At 34.6% G+C, this 23390-nt stretch overlaps 1 non-coding gene across 1 annotated transcript; it reads left to right on the top strand.

Moving 5' to 3' along the window:
• Positions 1-595: 595 nt before the first annotated feature.
• LOC121225731 (small nucleolar RNA R71) lies at positions 596-702 on the top strand. Its single transcript, XR_005923594.1, has one exon. It is a non-coding gene; the product is annotated as a small nucleolar RNA R71 (small nucleolar RNA).
• Positions 703-23390: the final 22688 nt, after the last annotated feature.

Genomic DNA, 23390 nt, shown 5'->3' with positions numbered 1-23390 from the left:
TTAGTGTTTTGGAAACGTGTTTCTGACACTGAGATGAATTTCGTTAGCATCTCCTCAAGGTTTCAGCTTCTTTTCCTACTAGTAAGGTGGTTGAAAGCCTCGAGGGGTTTGTGGTCTTTGATTGCCTTGACCACCCCAAGAGAAATTGGGATGGTTCCTCCAACCTGCATTGTAAGTATTACTATAAGGGTTATTTTGAGGTCCAGAATTGTTACCCATATAATTGACTTGTTCGTTCGTATTGCTAGGGTCGTAGGCTAAGCATTATGGATTATTCATTCCTCCTCCACTTGTGTCACACTACATCACTGGATGTACCTGCGTAGGGATACATAAACCATCAATCTTTTTATTTAAGAGCTCTACCTGGTCTGATAACATAGTGACCATGTCGAGGTTGAAAACACCAGCGGATTTTGTAGGCTTTGTCCTCATGACTTGCCATTGATAATTATTCAGTGACATCTCTTCAATGAACTCATAAGCCTCCTTAGTTGTTTTGTTATTTAGAGTCCCGCTGGAAGCTGCATCGGTCAACTACCTAGTTAAGGGGTTCAAACCGTTGTAAAAAGTTTGAACCTGTAGCCATAAAGGTAACCCATGGTGAGGGCACTTTCTTAATATGTCTTTATACCTCTCCCATGCATCGTAAAGAGTTTCTAAATCCATCTGCACAAAAGAAAAGATATCATTCCTCAACTTTTCCATTTTAGCCGACAGAAAATACTTTAGTAAAAACTTTTCGGTCATTTGTTCCCAAGTAGTGATGGAACCTCGTGGTAATGAGTTCAACCACTGTTTAGCTTTATTCCTCAATGAAAAGGGAAATAACCGAAGGCGAATGGCATCATCAGAAACGCCATTTATTTTGAAAGTATCACAGAACTTTAAGAAGTTGGCCAAATGAGTATTTGGGTATTCATCCTACAAACCATCAAACTGAACAAACTGTTGAATCATTTGTATAGTGCTAGGTTTCAGTTCAAAATTATTTGCAGCAATTGAAGGTCTTACAATACTCGATTCAGGCCCCGCTAAATTAAGCTTAGTATAGTCGTACATAGTATGAGGAGCAGGATTCTAATTCACAGGATTTGCGACAACCACAGGAGGTAGCAGATTATTCTGATTTTCAGCCATCACCTCGGTCTTATTGGTTTCGTCCTTGTGCTCTGCTCTTCCTCTATATACTGTAGACTTCGTCTTATTTCTCTACGATTTCTACAAGCCGTGCTTTCAATTTCACTGTCAAAATGTAGAGGTCCTGATGGGTTTCTTCTAGTCATAAACTGCAAGAACTTGCCAGAAGCAAAAAAAAAGGAAAGTTACTAATTAAAAATAAAACTAAAACAAAAATAAAATGCAATAAAATAAAAATGACTAAATTAATAAAAATCAAGCATTCCTAATATCTTAGTTCCCAGCAACGACGCCAAAAACTTGATGATCATTTTATGAACCACTAAACTAGAGTACGATCACGACTAAGGCAAGCACACCTATCGAATGGTAATATAGTTATGGTGAGTCCAGAATATCGTATCCACAAGGACTAAAAGTACTAGTATTAACTTTCTTTCTATTATTTAGCCTAAAATATAAGGGGTTTGTTCCAATTTAAAATTAACTAACTTATTAACTACTGCAAGCGACAGAGAGTGAAGAAAATAATTGAATAAACCAATAATAAAGGCAATACCCAAGGAAGAATCCACCTACATTTCACTTATTATTCACTCTGAATCAAACAATTTATTCACTTGTCTTGATCCATAGAAATCCCTAATTTATGTTAATATCTCTTTCGAGACTAAGAACAACTGACTCTAGGTTGATTAATCGAAATCTCTTTCTAATTAAAACCCTTATCGTTGCATTAACTCGATCTATGGATTCCCTTATTAGATTTGACTCTAATCCGGCAGATTTATGTCACCCTATTTCTAGGGTTGGATGCAACTTCGCTTAATTATGTGAGATCTACTTTTAAACAGGGACTTTTGCTCCACTGAATAAGCACATCAAACTTGGAATAATATCCTAAAAATATTAAAGCACGAATTAATAACACATAATTAAGAACAAGAATAAGTATTTATCATTAAATTTAGAATATTAAATAATAAGATCCATCTTAGGTTTCATCTTCCCTAGGTATCTAGGAAATTTAGTTCATAATATAAAAGGAAGACATCTCAAATTTAGAAAAACTGTAACACCCCTAACTCGTATCCGTCGTCAGATTGGGTTATGAAACATTACCGAAAAGGATAAAACTTTCTCACCTTCACATAGTCAATCAAACCAAGTTCAGAAATACACATTTATAACTTCAGTATATAAATTCATAAAACAATATTACAAAAATAACACAATCTAGCTTTATTTAACCGGCATATAACCAATTTTAATATCTTATAACATAATTGCTAATCACACAATAAGTTTTCAATATAGAAATTGAATATTTGAAACATACTATTTAAATATGCTACACTATGTAACAATGTTGTCTTTCTTTAATACTATACACGCATAAAACTTTTCATACAAAAATAACACAATCTAGCTTTATTTAACTGGCATATAACCAATTTTAATATCTTATAACAGAATTGCTAATCACACAATAAGTTTTCAATATAGAAAATGAATATTTGAAACATACTATTTAAATATGCTACACTCTGTAACAATGTTGTCTTTCTTTAATACTATACACACATAAAACTTTTCATAGTATCTAATCCATATATTCAAAGTTCAATTCATATAATATGCCTAGTTACAAAATTTGCTATTAGTATATGTGCAGCAGATCATAGGAACAAAAATTCTCTTGAGCACAACAAATAACATTACGATTATCCATTTCACATTCTAAGTTGCTAATCTTAAACTCATATACATAATTTCATTACTTTAATGTAATTCACAATCACACATGTTATACATATTTTTAATATAACTATTATTAGCTGTATATGTACTTATGTCATTTATCAATTCCGAGTAAATTTATTAAGTCAATTTATGTATCAAAATTTGTGTCAACACAAACACACCAAATAACCGAATTTCACTGTATGATTAAGTCATTTCATAGCTTATGAAAACATGTAATGAATATCACATAATAAACCATTTTCGACCTTAGTAACCGAAATGCATCCATCCATATTATCGTACATTTCATACATATATCTTAAATTAATCAAATGCACATTACCGTTGAACTTATTCAACTAAAATCATCCATAGAACATTTCTCTTAAAACCGTTAACAAATAACAAACATTTCACACATACTATATATATATAAACATACATGCGAGTGTCGAATCATCAATCATACAAATTCATTATCCAAATCCAACATTTATCTAAACTCACTCATCAACCTAAAATAATTATTAATACAAAATGTAAAACATCCTTGCATCATTTCTTTTACTACGAGTAGCCTAACAAACATACCTCATATTCATGCATATACCAAATTGATTCAACGAAAACACATTCAAATTCATCAACCATATTCCATGCATATAACATATATAAGTATGACTAAATTCATATTATCACTTGTTATATTAGCTATTTTCGCATAGCTTAATATATACATCACATTACTCTTATCCAAAACTAAGCTAGCTTATACATGCCATAGATCCAAGTTTAAACCTTTATTGTACCAAAAATAGTCGATAGTGTGATTAACTTTGACGATGATCCCCGAGCTCGTATCTTGACTCCAAAATATATAAAACAAACACACACATAAACATAAAGTAAGCTATTTATAGCTTAGTAAGTCATAAGCAAATGAGCAACCCAAAAATATCATCAATTTAATTAAACCAAACCAAAGCACATTATTATAAAACATTTGGATCTAAACATATAAAATCAATATTATAAAAATATACTCATTCATATTTATCACTTGGCCGAATACTTTTATATTCATGGTAACAAATTATCAATTAACTTCCAAGCCAAATAATTAATATTAACCTAGTTCATATGTTCATAAATACACAATCTCATGCATCATCATATAATTTTCATATACATTTTAATTCGATAGCCAAATATATGTATTTATACATACATATAATTTAAACTCATTTAAAAAAACTATTCACAAGACCGAATGCACATACCTAATTCACATGTAACCATCAATTGCATTATGCATAATTTGAAATAAGTACCAATTTACTTACTTACCTTGTCTTAATTAAATAACAAGTCAATTCATATCTGGCTAATTAACTTATCTAACACATTCGAACACAACTTGTCTTTTCCTAATGAACCATTTGGAATTGGGTAGGACACTCGGATAATCACACATATATCGTACATTGTCAACGTCCCAGATGTAGTCTTACCTGTAATCACATATCGATGCCACTGTCCCAGACAGGGTCTTACTCGAACACATATATCGGAATCACATATCGATGCCATGGTCTTATTCGCACACATAAATCAGAATCCTATGTCATGACATAAGTATCCTAGCTATTCCTAAGGTTCAAATGGGCTTTCGGACGTCATAACTCGGTCGAAACGAATTCGAAAATGTAGCAGTCAAGCCTTTTCATATTCGGCCATAACAAATATAAATTCATACCTTTCATAACAGCATATATATATAGCATATAACTACAATTAGACACGTCTATTTGCTTATAAACTTTCCTAGGACGACGTAAAACAAAACGGGATAGCTAGTCGACGACTTTCGTTTTTCCCCGATCCAAATCTGATTTCTTTGGTTCTTGATCTAAACATATTCAAATTAAGCTCATTTAAATATATTTTCATTCAATTTAGTCCAAAAACACATAAATGGAGAAATTATCATTTTACCCCTGACATTTACACTTTTTACAATTTAGTCCCTATTGCACGAAACACAAAATATGCAAAATCTCAAGATACCCATGTTAGGCCAAATGTTCCTAGTGTTCATAAAAGTCCATATATTCATTTATTTCACATTTTAGTCCCTCAAATTATTATTTTTGCAATTTAGTCCTAATTACTCAAAATCATCAAAAATTTCAATACAAAACATGTTAATCTAAAACATATCTTTCATATTTCATCATCAAACAACAAAAATCACAAGCTCTCAACAATGGCATAACTCAAAATATTCATCAAAATCAAAAATTAAAGATGGGTTTTGTAGTACTCAAAGCAATGATCTCAAAAATGTAAAAATTATAAAAAACCGAGCTGAACACTTACCTTGATTGAGCTTAGAATCAACTGAACCCTAGCTTCCTTTTTTTCTTTTTATTTTGTTTAGTTTTGGAAATGAATAACAATTATAACACATATATTAACTTTATTTTATGTTTTATGATATATATTATAACATATTATAACTTAAAGTTTAATTTAGGAATTTAACCTTAATGAATTATTATATAAAATTTATATTATAAGCCTAATACTGTCCAACTAACATGAAAGTGGGCTATTTACAACATAAAGGTTCCCGTTAAAGAAGCCAATAGCAATTAGGTCCCTTTTAGAAATAACCACCAAATTTCCCTTTTACGCGATTAAGTCCTTTTATTTAATCAGATACCTAAATGACAAAATTAAATCATGAAAATTTCACAGATATGAATTCACACAAAATAAACACATAATAATTTTTAAATATTTTTGTAACTCAGATTTGTGGTCCCAAAATCACCATTCCAATTTGGGTCTAAATCGGACTGTTACAAGAACAACAAGACATGAAAAACCCAAATAAACTTCGAGAGAAATTTGAATGGAGATCTTCAATCTTGACGTAGATTTGCTTTTGAGATGATTCCAACGGCTTCCTTCGAGTAATTTCTGCTTTTTGCTCTGCGTGTCCCCTTAAGCCTTCTTCTAGTATGTATTTATAGACTTTAAACTGCTCAGAAACACTAAAATTGGCTTTTTCAGCGTATTTGGAAAATCGAGAGCGATATCGACACGAGATGCCACATGGGCATATGGCTAGCCCGTGTAGATCACACGGGTGTGTGCTCAGCCGTGTGGGATTCATCTTGGTCGTGTGGTGTAACACCCCGTACTCGAGACCGTTTCCAGAGTCGAACACGAGGTGCTAACAAACATAATACATTTATTTTCACAGTCCATTTGAAAATTTTCCAGACAAGCTGGTTACTGCATCACTGTCGCCTTAAAAATCATATCTTGAGTTTTAAAACTCGAAAACCAGTTTCGTAAATTTTTCCTAAAACTAGACTCATATGTTCATCTACAAATTGTTTTCTAGAATTTTTGGTGAATCCAATTAGTACAGTTTATTAGTTAAAGTCCCCCCTGTTTCAGGGTTCGACTACACTGACCTTTGCGCATTACGACTTGGATATCTCCCTGTACAGGGCTTCAATACTGATACCGTTTGTTTCTAATGAAACTAGACTCAACAAGGAATCTATACATATAAGGCATGACTTCTAATTATCTCTGGTTAATTTATAATGAATTTATAAAGTCGGAACATGGAATCAAGAAACCGTTCTGGCCCTATTTCACGATAACTTTAACATCTCATAATATACTATTCATATGACCGTTCCTTTACTTTTCTATGAAAATAGATTCACCAAGGTTCGATTAAATAATTTATTCACTATTTAATTCCATTCCTACTATTTTTAGTGATTTTGCACATCCACATCACTGCTGCTGCCAGCATCAGCCTTTAGGGTAAACTTTACCTATTACATAGTTTCCATGATTCAACTAGCCCTTTAGCATATATAGCACAAAATATGATCATGATTAACCATTCCAATGGCTAATCATTCCCAAACATTTCCATACCTCTTAATGAACATCATACAAGACGATTATAATATTAAGCTCAAAGTGTATATAAGCCATTTTCGCATGGCTATCCAAATTTATACAAAACCAAATGGTCCATGACCAACAACAAAAAGGGTAGTCCTATACATGCCATTTCAAAGTTCAACCAAAAGTGTACCAAAAGGGGCTTTGATAGTGTGGGAGACTTCGACTTCAATAATCCCGAGTCCGATAGCTGACGAACCAAAATCTATAAAACAGAAATTCATAGAACGGAGTAAGCATTTAATGCTTAGTAAGTTTTGAGCAATGAAATTAAGCACAATTGAAGTATGGCATTCATATAACTAAACGGATAATTCCAAATATACATATTCTCAAATCATTCCTACATCACATTCCAACCCCTATATTCATACATAAGGGATCATCTTAGTCAAAGACCGGAAGCTGATTACTCGACTGAGCGAATAATATTCGAAAGAAATCAACTATTCCAATGCACATACGAAACATACCTCATTGTTGGGATTTTACGAGCGTATTAATTGAAATTATTACAGCAAGATCACTCATTCCCAAATCACGTACCTTCAGAATTTAACCGGATATAGCTACTCGCTCAAATGCCTTCGGGACATAGCCCGGTTATAGTAACTCGCACCAATTCCTTCGGGACTTAGCCCGGATTTGGTAACTCGCACAAATGCCTTCGGGACTTAGCCCGGAATTAGTAACTCACACAAATGCCTTCGGGACTTAGCCCGAAATTAGTAACTCGCACAAATGCCTTCGAGACTTAGCCCGATTATCATCCGAATATCCATACACATATCAATAAATCATGACACATCTATATTTCATTTTCCTAACTAGGATTCAATCACAAGTCGCTTATCGAGCATAATCATTTTTGGATCAATAGCCACATACAAAGAGCATGATTTCGATTTGCTTAAAACATGATCTAATCAAATCATAATCTAAGTTCCATTACTCGAAAACTTACCTCGGATGTGGTCGAACGTTTTCGGCGGCTATTCGATAACTTTTTCCTTTCCCTTATCCAACTGTGGTCCTCTAAGCTCTTGAGCTATTTCAAACAAATTTAACTTATTAAAGTCTCATTATGCTAGCTTATGGCCGAATATGACAGGGAGCTTGATAGGTCATATGGCCACCTTTTAGCTCAAATACACAATGGTCATGCGCATTTTTAATCACATTAAGCAATTTAACACAATTCATTTGAACATCAAAAGAGAACCTCAAGGTACTTAGCCCATATATACATTAGGCATTAAAGTCACATATATATATGGAAATCATGAATCAAACTCAACATTTTAGCCCACACTCTCTTTTAGCCGATTATCTAAGCCAAGATAAAAGCATCAATATGCTTGCCTCTAACCGAACACATGAAACACCAACCTATCTCATGTGGCCGAATATACATGTCTAGGTTGAGGCCGAGTATATGCTTAATACTTCCTACAAATATGGTTACTTGTATTGACTACATACCATTTTGTTTCAAATTCAAAACTCGGCTAATACACATATACACACTAGTAAATCAAACACTAACATTTGCACTTCACCTTACTACCATTTCTCATCTAAATAACGTGAACAACAACCACATTTCTCTTCTACTTCTTACCATGGCCGAATGCATCACAACACCATACCATTTCAATTTTGGTCATGGTTAAACAAAGAACTTAATGTCTCACTCAAAAATGCTAAAAAGAAGATTCAAGAGTCATCAATCCACCATCACATGCATCATTACAAAGCTTCACTTTTAGCATGAAAATGACATCAACACCAATCCACCTTAGCCGAATATCATCTCCATGACATAGCAAAGATTTGAACCATGGGCTAGTTAGAACTCAAGCTAACAACTAAAAACATGCATGAGTCTCATGGCACAACATCAAACATACCTTATCCTAGATACAAGTATGGCCGAACCTCCTCCTAATTCTCTTCCAAGCCAAACCTGAAGCAAGAGCTCCTTCCTTCTTCCTTAGAACTTTCGGCCAAAAGAAATGAAAAAGGATGGACACTTTTTTTTTCTTTGTTTTCATCATATTCCCTTTCATTATTTTATTACCATGCTCCTTATTTTATTTTTCCTAACATACATCACTAACATAACATGTTTGTGACATGTTTCCACCCATAGCATGGCCGGCCACTATGCTTTAATTTGGCTAATTTGACATGCAAGGACAAGCACTTTCCCACATATATTAATAGGCCACTTTAACACTTGCCTAGCATATTTCTAAATTGTCTCACATAAGTCCCTACTAATAAATTTCACATACACTGACCAAATTAAAGTATGGAACTATCACACAAGCATTTATGCACATCATAAACACAGAATATAACCTTTAATTATTTATAAGACTCGATTTCGTGGTCCTGAAACCACTTTTCGACTAGGGTCAATTTAGGGCTGTCACATGTGGATCTTTTAATCAGCCCGTTTTGCCCGTTTTTGGCCCATTTTCTGCTCCTTTTGTTCCCCTATGCTCTCCTAAGTAAAAAAACATGAAATTAAAGGATTAAAAGCATCTAATTCACTAAATTATATGATAAATCATGCTAAGTATGGGATTAAAATGTGTTACTTTTATGGTTTATCAGCCGGGCACTACCAACACTCGCGACAGAAGTGGTTTGGGCTTTTGGACACCATATGTTGCTTATTTTTGCTCTTATTCAAAAACCGCACTGATGTGTTTGATCGAGTAGGAAACACTCTCGATCTCTTAGATGAAGTCTACTGTGATTTCCCCATTTGACTTTTCCTTGAGTCTTGGGACTCAATGTCGGCTCTTCTCTTCTCTTTGGTCAATTCTTCAACCTTACATGCTCTCTCCACGAGCACCACAAATTCCCTTATCTCCAAGATGCCAACTAATAGATGAATGTCTTCATTCAAACCATCTTCAAACCTCTTGCACAAAATGGCTTCTGTAGATACGCACTTTTGTGCATATTTGCTGAGTCTCACAAACTCACGTTCGTACTTAATTACTGTCCTACAGCCTTGCTTCAGTTCTAAAAACTCTTTTCTTTTCTGATCTACAAACCTCTGACTAATGTACTTCTTCCGGAACTCCTCTTGGAAGAACTCCCATCCTTTCCCTTGGTACAACCAACACAAGGGTGTTCCACCATTGATAGCCTGAGTCTCGTAGGAGTGACACTGCACACTTCACGTGTGATATCCCGAATTATGGGCTAATCGGAATAATGGTTTTGAGACCACAAATCCGAGATAGAAATAATTATTTTATAATTATTTTGAGGTCTATGATATGATTGCATGATTGTGTGGAACTTTCGTGAAGAAATTCTATGCATAAAGTGCTTAATTTGAAATTTGGGACTAAATTGAATAAGTAGCTAAACTTGCATTCTAAGTTTATGGACAAAAATTGGACATGGATGGAATTTTTGAAATATTAATTAGGAGGTCTTAAATAGAAATTTGACCAATTTCTAAGTTTATGGACAAAAATTGGACATGGATGGAATTTTTGAAAGTTTAGTAAGGAAGCGCATTTTGGTCATTTAGATATTAAATGAAATAAAATGAGAAAAATAACAAAAAAATGATCATCTTCTCCATAAGTTGCTGCTAAATTTTTCTCTCCACCATATCTAGGGTTTCAACACTTTTAAGCCTTGATTGTAAGTGATTTCTATGCCCGTTTTTAATGTTCTTTACAATTTTGAAATCCTCGTAGCTCGGTTTACCTATTTCTACCAATATTTTGAGCTAGGGTTTATATTTAAAATTTTACCCATGGATGATATGTATGAATTTTGATGTTTTATGGTAGAATATGAAGTTTGAGACTGTGTTAAACAACTTTTGCTAAGTGATTTTACGTAAAAATGACTAAAATAACATAATCGGTAAAAATACCTAATGTTCATAAATACATGTTAGAGTGAGAACTGGATATTGCTATAGAAGGGAAAAATGATCAGCATGTTACAAAACATAATAAAATAGGGTGAATTTTAATTTACGAGATTTGGGGCAAAAGTGTAAATATGTGAAAGTTTAGGGGCAAAATTGTAATTTTTCAAAAATATGTTTTTGAGTTGATTTGAATAACATGAGTCCTAATTAGGCTATATTTGAAATGATAGGCAAGGAAAATTGAAATTCAGGCTAAAATCGACAAAATACCAAGTTGTGGACAAAATGGTAAAAAATGACCATTTTCGCATACGAGGTAAGTTCATGTGTAAATGTAGTAACATAATTGTCATTTTAAGTAATTTAATGTTATTTATATGATATGATGATTAATATCATGAAATATTATGCTTTGTGGTTATTATTGAGTAATATGCAAATTATATGTGCTACTTGTTAAATATGAATTGCTACCGAGTATCGGTTTCGATATTCCGTGGAAGACGAAAAAGATGTGTGATTGAGGAAAATCCCATTTGAACATTAGGAATAGATTAGGATACAAGTGACATGTCACTAGGATATTTGAGTTCTGAGCTCGTTGAGTTGAGTCCGAGTTCGTGAGATGTAACTAGGCATCTGAGCTCGTTGAGTTGAGTCCGAGTTCACTTATGGATGCGAACGCCCGAGCTCTTTGAGTTGAGTCCGAGTTCACTTATGGGCGGGTTACATGGTAGCTTGGCTACATAATTTCCGCAGGCTATTGAGTTTGTCTAGCTGCGGGTATGGCACTTATGTGCATGAAATCCGTGTATTCAAATTATATTCCGATATGTTCAACGGGTAAAGTTCTAGTGAAATGGAAGAATTCTCGAGATGAAAGTGACTAGTTGGTAAGTGTTGTGGAACAGATACTTTGGACAGGTATGTACTTAACCCTCGGGTTGAGACTTGATATGACAACAATAATATGAAAAGATGATGAATGATGAATAGAAATGTGATACATGATTTGGTGATATTATGCAAATGTGGACTTCGTATTATTGCATGGTTATGTTACTTGCTATTTACATGTGAACTTACTAAGCATTTATGCTTACTCCCTCCCTTTCATTCCTTGTAGTTTTGACAAGCCGGCTTGGAGATCAAGACGGTCGGAGGCACGCTCACACTATCAACAGACCATCTCGGTATAGTGGCTTGCATATTTTGGGAATATGGCATGTATAGCATTATAATCCTTTTGTGTATATAATCTTATGATATGGTGAATGAGTGATGTGGAAATGCTTGTTGATGATTAGCTATTGGAATGGCTAATCAAAATTTATATTTAGTGTTATGTATGCTTAATGTATTACCTACTCCATGGAAAACCATAAAATGGTGAAATTGGCTATAAAACAGTGTTATACAGCAGCAGTGACGTGAATTTGAAAAATAACTAAAAATAGTAGAAATAGCAATTTCTAGATCCCCTGTTCTGACTTCATAAATTCACAATAAATTGTGTAGAAATAATTAGGACTCACATTTTATATGTATGGATTCCTTATTGAGTCTATTTTTAATAGAAATAAACTTCATAGTCATTGGATCTCTGTACAGGAAGAAATTTGATTCATAGTCCACAGGGGTCAATGTAGCCGAACCCTAAAATAAGGGAGACTTTAACTAATAAACTGTACTAATTTTCCTGACCAAAAATTATAGAAAAAAATTAATCAGTAGATATCTGAGTCTAGTTTCAGGAAAAATTTACGGAATTGGATTTCGAGTTTTGTAACTCGAGATATGATTTTTTTAGCGACTGTGACGCAGTTAGCCAGCTTGTCTGGAAATTCTAGAATAAATTGTTTGAGCTGTTTAATTAATGAATTAAGTCCGTTAACACCTCGTGCTCAACTCTGGCGATGGTCTTGGGTATGAGGGTGTTACATCACGCACTCCTCAGGCGTGCACGATAACTCATCAAATACCCTAATGGTATTTTCTAGCCAAAATTTTGCTCTCTCCGGGTTATCATCAATCTTAGCTCAAAATTTCTCGGCCTCCTTGCGTTCGTATCTTATCTTCTGAGGGTTTCTCCCTCCTAACCAAATCCACTCCTTGCGGAGCTACAAGGGCATACTGAGGAATCAGAGGAAGTAGGGGAGGTGGAGTGTTTGGATTCGCACGAACAAAATCCATGTACCAAGCGTCTATCATGTAGAGGTAAGCTTCTCTAGCCCCTCCGCCCTGACTCAATCTCACAGGCTCACTGTCCATTGGCGCAGGCCCTTCAACGGGAGCCGGTGCATTACTTTCTATGTCATCTGCCGTAGCTACGTCAGGATCCATTTACTATATTAAAAACATAATTTATAATAGTCAAGAGTCATCACACTTTCAATATACAACTATGGCATGTATAGCTAGACTCATACTCATGCTAGGTTAGTCCTAGAACTGACTAAATCTTAGCTCTGATACCACTAAATGTAATACCCCACACCCGTGCCCTACGCTGGGACGAAATTACAAGGTGTTACCAACCTTGAACACATGCATTCCTACATTTCTGAATCATCAAGACTTGGACAATTTAAAACTTTGTTTAAACTTCTTCAATACGGCCTATGAGACTCCAAACATTCATTTAAAAGCCAGTCGGGACCAATTTGGGTCTTTTAATGAACTTTGAAAAATAACACTAGACATAGGGGCATACGCTTGTGTGGAAGGGGCAACACGCCTATGTGACCAATTCGACATGGTCGTACTGTTGGCCTGTGTGGCTCAGATGGCCTAAGCATACAAGGACACGCCTGTTTCCTTTACCTGTGTGGAATTAATTTCAAATTCGAACCTATAGGGGTTTTCATACGGCTTGGCACACGCCTGTGTCCATGGCTCGTGTTCCTCACACGGCCATGACACGCTCGTGTCTTAGCCCGTGTGCAAAAACCTGGACATTTTATTTCTGATGTCAGCAATTCTTAAGGGTCAGACAACCAAGGCACACGGCCGTGTGTAACGCTTCAAATCTTTGTTAATTTCTTTACATGTTATGTGGCGTGTTGTCTTGCTTGAAATGTTGGTTAAAGGTCTTGAGAATGTTTGAGAAATCCTGAGTTCAAACCTGGACTTTAGCAAAATCTTAGCTTCTTATTAAATTAACCCTTTTTGCTGATGAAAGATATTTAAATTATTGAAGGTGTTGCTTGACACAAAGGGCTTGCTAGTTAGGTGGCAATGGGGCGTATGGAGTATGGCATGAGGTTTAAGGTTCGAGGCCTGTCAGCGCCAAGGGTATTTTGGTTTTGTTTTGCTCTGACGTGGGGAAGGTGTTGTAGTGGGATTGAAATTGGAATGTTGAAGGACTAAGAGGTGTTGGGGCTGAATCTTAGGGAGTGTTTGGAGGGATTTTCGGTTGCTAGGGAGTTGGATGAGTGGGATAAGGATTGAGTGATTTTAAGAGTGATATGGGGAGTAAAAATAGGGATTTGAGGAGGGTAGTAGTGGGTGTGTTATTTGTGGACTCTCATACTTGGCATTTTCGGCTTTTGGGAAAATGTTGAACATTTGGTCATTGTTTGTTTTGGTTTTTGTTTTCTTAGTGAATTCCAACCTCTCTATTATGGTTTTCATTTTTAGTCTTTTTGGGTCTTTTCGGTTTGTTGTCGACTACCGATCTCTTTTGTTCCTCTTCTTCCTATCATCTATACTCATTGGCCGAATATTCATTTTAGCCCTCTTCCCTTTTTCTTTCGATTTTGACTTGTTAAAACCGATTCTTTCCTTCTTTTCTCTTGCTCTCTATTTTTTCTTTGGTCAAACCTTGTTAGGGCCTAAATAGCCTTCTTCTCTTCCTATCATCTTCTTTCTACTATTCTCTGTACGTAACTATTTCTTGCTGTGGGACTACCGAAATCTCTTGTGTGCTGGTAAGTATTCCCTAATCGAACCTCATGCAATTTTTCTCTTGAAGGATTCGGCTTATGTTTTTCTTAGGCCGAATAGTGCTATTTCTTCTTGTCAAGGGGAAATGTCTTTTGCTTTAACACTTCCTTTTGTACGATTGTGGATAGGGATTCAATATCTTTAACAAGGTCTGGAGCCGATTGTTTTCCTTTACAAGTGACTAGTCCTTTGTTGGTAAGCGTTAAAGATCTAGATGTGTTTAAATGGGATTACAGATTCTTATTAATCGATTAACTGTTCTTGAAGGGTCAAGTGTTGGGGGAATACGTGGCGTGGAACAAAGAGGGGCTACGGTTGTTGTTGGTGAGTAGTGTTTTGGTTAAAGTATTTATAATCAATGACAGTTTAGTTGTTGATTAACGATGTTTTAGACTAATGAGATGTTATAGTTGATCGTAGGTTCTCGATGTCAATGGCAGTACGGCTATAGCTCTGTAACAGGTGTGTAATCACACTACTCTTAGCATGGACCGGTAAAAGTCAGAAGTATACAACTATTGACACCACACGAGTGTACGCTCGCTCATGTGGTGAGCCGAATGCTCAAAGCGTAGGCATTCAACCAAAGAGGCCACCATAAACATTTCATGGGCTTAGGCCAACATTGGGCCACGATGGGCCAAAATGGGCTATGTGGGCGCTGTGGGCCCTGCAAGGGAAATCGTACAGTGTAGAGATTGTTGGGCCGGCTGTGTAGTTTGCATGACCAAGGCCATTATTGGCCTTATTGGGCCACACGAGCATACGGGCCGAAATATGGGCTTGGGCCCATTTTTGCTAGTTAACTGTTAAGATTTTACTGGTTGCACGAGACGAATGTGGACCTCCTGTTGGGTCGGTAGGTATACCTAAACCCTAATTTATGAAATAACTATTATACCCCTATGAGGTAAATTACGATTATACCCCTATGTGATGTATGACTATTTGAGCATGCCATATTTATCGTATGTAAACTTATATTATGCTACATTGCATGGGATGGGATATATATTTATTGTTGGAGGAATTGTACTGCAAGGCTATAAGCCTATTACTGGTAGCTCTGCTGCGACTACTGATAGTGCCAAATCTGGTACTTTATTCTGGAGTGTAGGGATGGGTGGGTCGATTTATTCCCTACATGGAGTGTAGGGCTGGACGGAGTGGAGTGTAGAGGATGGTTGGGTAGGATCTTTTTATGCATTACTGATACTATACTGCATTGGGCTAAGGCCCACACTAATAATGCTACTATTATGGGCTTAAGCCCAAACTGTTCAACATTGTTAGTGTGACTATTTATTAAGTAGGGATTACATACTGAGTTTCATACTCACCTTTGCTGCTTATCTGTGCAGGTAATCCTTAGATGGGTCGGTGCTGCGAGGGACTCGGAGACGACCACACTACTGTTTTTAATTTCAATATAAATTTTAGTAAGAGTAACTTTATTTGGGGGTATTTTATGTAATAAGGCCATTTTAAGTTCCTATTTTTAATTGGGGATTTTATTTATAACTATTAGCCGTAGAATGCGAGTTTTCAACAAAAAAAGTAAAAGATTTTCAACTATCAAGCTATGTAACCCGATTTAAAAGCTTCCGCAACAACAATGTTTCTAAGTAATATAAAAACCTAGTACGAGGCATGTTTTACTATAAGAACCTGTGCTTTGGCAAGTGGACTAAACAAGTTGGTTCTGCAAAAGAATCGCAAGCAAGACTATTTACACAAACGAGCTTTTCAACTAAGATTGCGTTTTTCCAAAACCCACCTCAATGTGACATCACAAATGCAGCCCTAACATCTAGGTCGGGTTTGGGGTGTTACACCCGTGTTTCTACCTGTGTGGACAACATAAGGCTATTTACCAAGCCCTTTGCCACCTTGAAACACAAAATAACAACACCCGTCATGCTAAAGATCATCGAAATATGATTCCCAAATCCAACAATCATATCTAAGGCATTTACACATTTTATATTTACTAAAACAACCAACAAATTACTTATTCATGGAATAACCTCTTGTATTCATGTAATAACTTTCAACTTAAACCATTTCCGTGGTCTTATACAAAATGAATCAAAATGCCAAAATAAACCAATACATTTGGCCAATTAACAATGACAAAAATTCTAAATTCAGGGTCCTATACATGCCATAATCAAAATAAATAGATCTAATTATACCAAGTACTTCGATTGATAGTGTGATCGATGTCTCTGACGTCCGTTGCTCCACGAGCTAATTAGGCAGCACTATAAGAATATGGAAAGAAATAGGGTAAGCATAAAGCTTAGTAAGTTGCATGAAAATAAATGTAGTGACAACTTTACCAATTTTCATCATGCTCATGATACAAAAATAGGTATAAACACAACTTACTCATCACTATCCAATACCATTCACATAGCATATACTAAGCTCACATCTCGTACATTCAAATCGGTACCTGTACCACTCACAACATGGTTATACTTTTCTCGTTAAACTTAAACAGTGACCCTCGCCGTTGAACCATTTAAAATACCATCGGAGATTCACTAAGCCTCAAACACAGAGTATAATGCTGATGCCATGTCCCAAACATGGTCTTACATTGACACATTTTGTAGCCGATGCATGTCCCAGACATGTCTTACACTGGCTTACATCTCGAGGCCGATGCATGTCCCAGACATGTCTTACACTAGCTCTCATCTCAATGCCAATGCCATGTTCCAGACATGGTCTTACAATGGCTGTCATAATGTGGCCGATGCATGTCCCAGACATGTCTTACACTAGCACACAAATGACCCGAGTGTCATGGCACGAATATCTGATTTAATTCCTAAGGTTCGAACAAAAGTTCTACTATCTCAATATTCATCATACATAATCATTTCCACAAACAAGAAATTTATGCTATATCAATTCAAACACATATAATAACATTATAGTTGCATTATTTACATACAACTTACCTCGGAATACAAAATGTAGACTACTCGTTCGGCTTAGTCCACTTGCTTTGTTTTTCCCCGGTCTAGGCTCGAATTTTGCAATTCTTAATCTAAAATGATAAAAATTCACAAATTTAATCATTTTAATGATCTAGGTACTCAACAATTTATAATTGGGAAAAATGACCATTTTGCCCCTATACTTTTACAAAATGACCATTTTGCCCCTAGATCAAAAAATCGATTTTTATCAAATTTCTTCATATCTTAAGCCTAGGCGAACCCTTTTTACTCATATAGAAACCCAAAATTTCCATTATTTCGTACATTTACTATCTAATTTTTCAACTTATGCAAAATGGCCCCTGGTTAGAGCTTCCATGAAAATTCCTTCACAAAAGTTATTTATTTTACAACCATAACTCATATTCTTCCATAAAATTTCAAAAATCAACATGTCTACTATCATGGCAAAACTTTAGACTTTCAACCATTTTGTAAAATAGTCTCCTTGTTAGAAAGCTCATGCTATAAGGACCTTAAAAGTACAAAAATATTTAACAAAAGCCCCTAGAATCATTTACTTACCAAGGTTTTAAGTTGCTAAAATTTTGATCTCTAAGAACTCTATAATGGCTGATATTTTCGGTGGTGAAGAGAAGGTATTGAGAAAGATGATAGCTAGCTTTAGGTTTATTTTTATTATTTTATCCTTTTTGTCACCTAACATTTGACCATCCCTTAATTTATGGCTCCATGTCCAGCCACTAATATAATATTGGTCTATTTGATCAATAAAGACCTCTAATTTAATATTCCATGACCATTTGACACTTTTAGCTATCTAAATAGGACTTTTGCACTTTATGCGATTTAGTCTTTTTTTGCGATTAAGCTCACAAATGCTAAAATCACTAAACCAAATTTTTCATGCACTAATATAAATATGCTATAACTCTAAAATAATAATAAAATACTTTCTCCTACTTTAGATTGGTGGTCTCAAATCAATATTCTGACTAAGCCCAAAATCGGGCTATTAGATAATTAATTTTAATTTATATCCAATTTAGTTTGGGTTAATAAATTATGATTAATTAATTATGAAAAAGTGGTCCGATTGAACTGAACTGAGTAAATTGAACCGGCCAAGAAAATGACAGCCAAAACCATCCAAGTGCTAACCCAATTTAACTCATTAGCTGATTATTTAAGCTGCAAAGAAGCGCTTTAAGACTTGTTCAAATTGCAATTAAACCCCTCCACAATTGGTGGCTTTTTAGATTTGCCCCAAGCCATTTTTAGCAAAAGTTGAAGCCATCAACTTTTCCACATAGGAGGTCAGCCAAGGGGTGGCTCTTTGGCTGCTATTTTTAGCAAATTTCAGCTACCACATTCAGCTATAAAAACCCCCTTGGCTGATCATTAAACATATCTCAAGCATTCACATCTTTTCTCTCTTCTTTTCCATTCCAAATTCCCTTGCTCTCTTGCCTATTTCTCCTCTTGGAAAAGGAGAATTTATCAGCCATTTGGAGCAGCAATTAAGTGTTCATAGCAGCCTTGGTCGAAGAGGACAATGGAGAAGGAAGAATGGAGCAAACTAGTCAAGCCACGGAAAAACACCAGATTTGATTCTTGTTCCCTATCTCTTTAATTTTTGTTGTTGTTATGATAAACATATCTATGAATATTTATATTGTTGGAATGGTTAATTTAATCAATTTAGCTTGAATTTAATTCGTGTTTGGTTGATTGCATTTCATTTACTAAAATTGTTAAAATTGTGTTTATGTTGTTATAGGTCTCGGTAATATGCTTGATTAAGTAAAATCATGACTAAGTTATTATTACATTACAATTGTGAGGTAGCTAATGAATTAATTATTTAAACGGATTGAAATTGTAATTAATGGACACAGTACTTAATTAGTGCATGTTTAATCATCTAAGGTAGCTAAGGGTTAAATTAGCAACGGTATCTGATGATACATTTGCCTTACATAACTTGCAAGATTATTGTGATTAAACTGTTTCAAGGTAGGGATACTTTGTTACCTCACGTAATCTTTTATGTGTTTATTAGATTTAATTAATCGTTTGAATTGACATAGGGATATGTACAAGAGATTCTTTCAATTTAATAAGTAAGTATGTGCAATAGCATGCTTGCTTATTAGAATCTGTTTATCGATTGATTTGACATAGGGATGTGTTAAGAGGTGAATGGATTTATGTAGGTGAGTATGTTCATAAGTTAGCAAATTACCGAGATTTCGTGAATTTATTCGTAACAATATAAACATGAGTTTAATAATTCTAAGATAAGAAATGTAATTAATCCAACACAATTATGTCATCTTGACTAAATCTTATTTTGAAATCGTACATTAGAACTTTTATTTTTATTTAGTTTAACATCTTATTTTTTTAATCACCCTTTTCAAAACAAAATATTTTTTTTACCAAAGTGTTTTAAATTGCATTCATAAATAATTCTTTTCACAGTCCCTGTGGCTATGATAACTCGACATTTACTTGTCACTTTATTACTAGTTGCAATTGTGTACACTTGCACATTCCCGTCATTCTAGCGAGCAATGTATGATATGAGATATGAGGTGGCATTGGCTACGTATGTGGTACTTATGTGCAAAATTTCTGTGTATCCAAGAGTAATCCAAGTGTTCAACGGGTAAATCAGTGAGATATGCAACAAGTAAGTCAATGATGAGGAAATATGAGAATGTGTTACGAGTTTGTACAGGTATGTACATAAAACTCATTCATGCTCTGTATGTGATGAACTTTTGTTAAGATTGAGAATGAGTAAGTTCTGCTTATGTAACTGTGATGACATATATGTAAATTATGTTATGTTAATTGTATAATATTCATGCTTATAATGCTATTTATATGCATGTGAACTTACTAAGCTTTATGCTTACTGTAACACCCCTTACCCATACCCGAGACCAGGACAAAGTACGAGGCATTACCGGAAACATACTCAGACATTTCAAATGTGACACCCCTAATTTGACCCTAGTCGAAAGTGGTTTTGGAACCCCAAAACTGAGTCACAAAAATAATCAGATGTTATATTCTGTGCTTATTGAATGTGGAATTTGTATGTGCGAATATTTCGTGCCTTGATTTTATCAAGGCGGTGTTAATTTATAAGAAAGGACCCATGTGATAAGACTTGAAAATGTGATAGGTGAAATTTAAAGAGGCCAAATAATGCATGAGTTATTGACATGAGGGACTTGCATGTCAAATGGACCACTTTTAATTAGTGGCCGACCATAATGATAGTTGATAGATATTATATGCATTTTATTTTAGCATGATAATAGTTAATGGCTTTATATTATGGAAGAAAGAATAATTAAAAGAAGGAAAGAGTGATAGAAACAAGGTATGTCCATCTTTCTTTTCCCCATTGCCGTAACTAGTGAAAGAAAAAAAAAGGAGAAGAAGAAGCCAAGGCATTTGGCCATGGTTAGTTCATAAATCAAAGGTATGTTAATGTGATTTTTATGTAATTGTTGATGAATTTAAACAATAGTGCATGTGTGAAAATTTGATGTTTTAATTTAGACTTATGAAGGTGAATTTCATGTGATTGACTTAGTTGAGAACCTAAGAAAATATGATAGGGGAATATGTAAGGATCAAATGATAACAAAGTGAGGAAACTTGGGTTTGCATGTCAAATCACCCAAACCTCAAGTAGTGGCCGGCCAAGCAAGGATGGTTCTTCCATTAAGTTGAATTTTTAATGATGCTTTTATTAGTAAATGATTAAAATAGATCAAAAAAAAAAAGAAAGGGGGAATAAAATAAGAAAGCAAGAGAAAGTCTTCATCTTCTTTCTTTTCTTGAAGTGCTGTGAGCTAGGGAAGGAGGGGAGACTTCATTCTTTTTGGGTTCTAGCCGAAACTAAAGAAAGAAAAAGGGGAAAGTGTTTTGGGAATGTTCGGTCTTTTGGAGGCCAATTTCTAAGGTAATTTCATTGTAATTTTGTTAAATTTTGATGAATACGAGCTTCACTTCTTTATCTAGCCGAAACCCATTTGCTAATTTTGGTCTAAGTGGCGTATTAAGTTTGGTTCATGTGTTTTTGAGCTAGGGATTTGTTTTTAAAGTTAAAAGTTGCTGGATAAGTGTTGGATGGACTTGATAATGTTAAAATTATTGAGTGTGTAAAGTTATAAGTTTAGTTTATGATTGGGAGCTTAAATTTAGCTCAAATTTAACTCAATTTCTTATATTAAGCATTTCGGCTATGGTGTGGATTGCATAAAATTTGAAGTATTTGATGTTTGAGAGTTCTAAATAGTTAATTATTAAGTGAGGCTTAGTAATTTTGTGTTAAAGATGAATTTCATTACTAAAAGTGGTATTCGGCTATGTGGCATTGTGTTAAATTTTGGATGTTGTTTTTTTTTTAATTTTAAATTGACTATTAAGTAAGCTTTAAGGTTGTTAAATGGTAAAAAGAGACTTGAGAGTGATGTTTAGGTGGCTTTCGGACTTATGGTGAATTATGATTGTTAAAGGATGGACTTAAGTTGTGTATATGGGATTTAACCTTGCCGATTATGTGTTAACAAGGTGAAAATGGTTATGTTGCGTTAATAGAGTGCCGAATGTGAATTTGGTGTTAAGCTATATTTGAATACTTGGTTGAATGATTTTTGATATACCCGAAATAAGGTGCATGAATTATGGATTAGTAATGATTTGAATTTGTTTAAATCTAGCTCAAGAACAAAGGACACCAACTTCGGATAGGGGAAAAGAGAAAGTAGTTGAATAGCCGATTTGTACTAAGTCGATCAAATTCAAGGTAAGTTCTTAAGTATTTGAGTTTGATTCATTTGTAAGTTTTAAGTGTTTAAACGTTGAGTAAATTCAATTATAATAGGACATGATGAGTTGATTTAATAAGATATGATGTGGCCATGATATGTTCTAAGCTCAAATGGTAAGTTCTTAAGTGTTTGAGCTTGGGAATTTAAGGGTAATTTGAAATAGTCTGCTTCGGACAGCAGCAGTAACGTGACTTTAGAAAATCACCATAAATTTATGGACTTGGATTAGAGGCTGAATGAGACATGAAATTAAAGCTTAATGAGTCTAGTTTCTTATAAAAGAAACCGTGTAAGGAAAGGAATTTCCAATAATGAGATATTTAAAGTTGTGTGAGACGGTGTCAGAATGACTCCGAAATCCCCTGTTCTGTTTTTAGAAAATCATTATAAATTGTACAAAAATGGTTATAAGATAAAATTTATATTATTAGACTCCTTAATGAGTCTAGTTTCAAATGAAATCAAATACAACACATTTTGAATTCTGTAAAATGAGAAATTTGATTCGTAGTGAAGAGTGGTCAGATTAGTCAAACAGTGAAACAGGGGAAACTTTAAGAAAAATCTGGTATTGATTGGCCAAACCTAAAATTCTGGAAATTTTATGGGTGGAATATATACGAGTCTATATTCAGGAAAAATTAACGGAAAGTGATTTGGAGTTTTGTAGCTCCAGTTATAAATAATTTAGTGACTATTGCTCAGGAAAAACAGCTTGTGCTGAATTTGAGATTATGTTGTGAACCTTGATAAACTTGTTTTAGTTGCTCACAAGCTATTGATTAAACCCATACTTGAATTCTAAATCGTGATATT

This window comes from Gossypium hirsutum, chromosome A03 (genome assembly GCF_007990345.1).
Source record: "Gossypium hirsutum isolate 1008001.06 chromosome A03, Gossypium_hirsutum_v2.1, whole genome shotgun sequence".
Classification (NCBI taxonomy): Eukaryota; Viridiplantae; Streptophyta; class Magnoliopsida; order Malvales; family Malvaceae; genus Gossypium; species Gossypium hirsutum.
The sequence above is the reverse complement of the archived record's forward strand: the minus strand, read 5'-3'. Positions and strand labels throughout refer to the sequence as shown.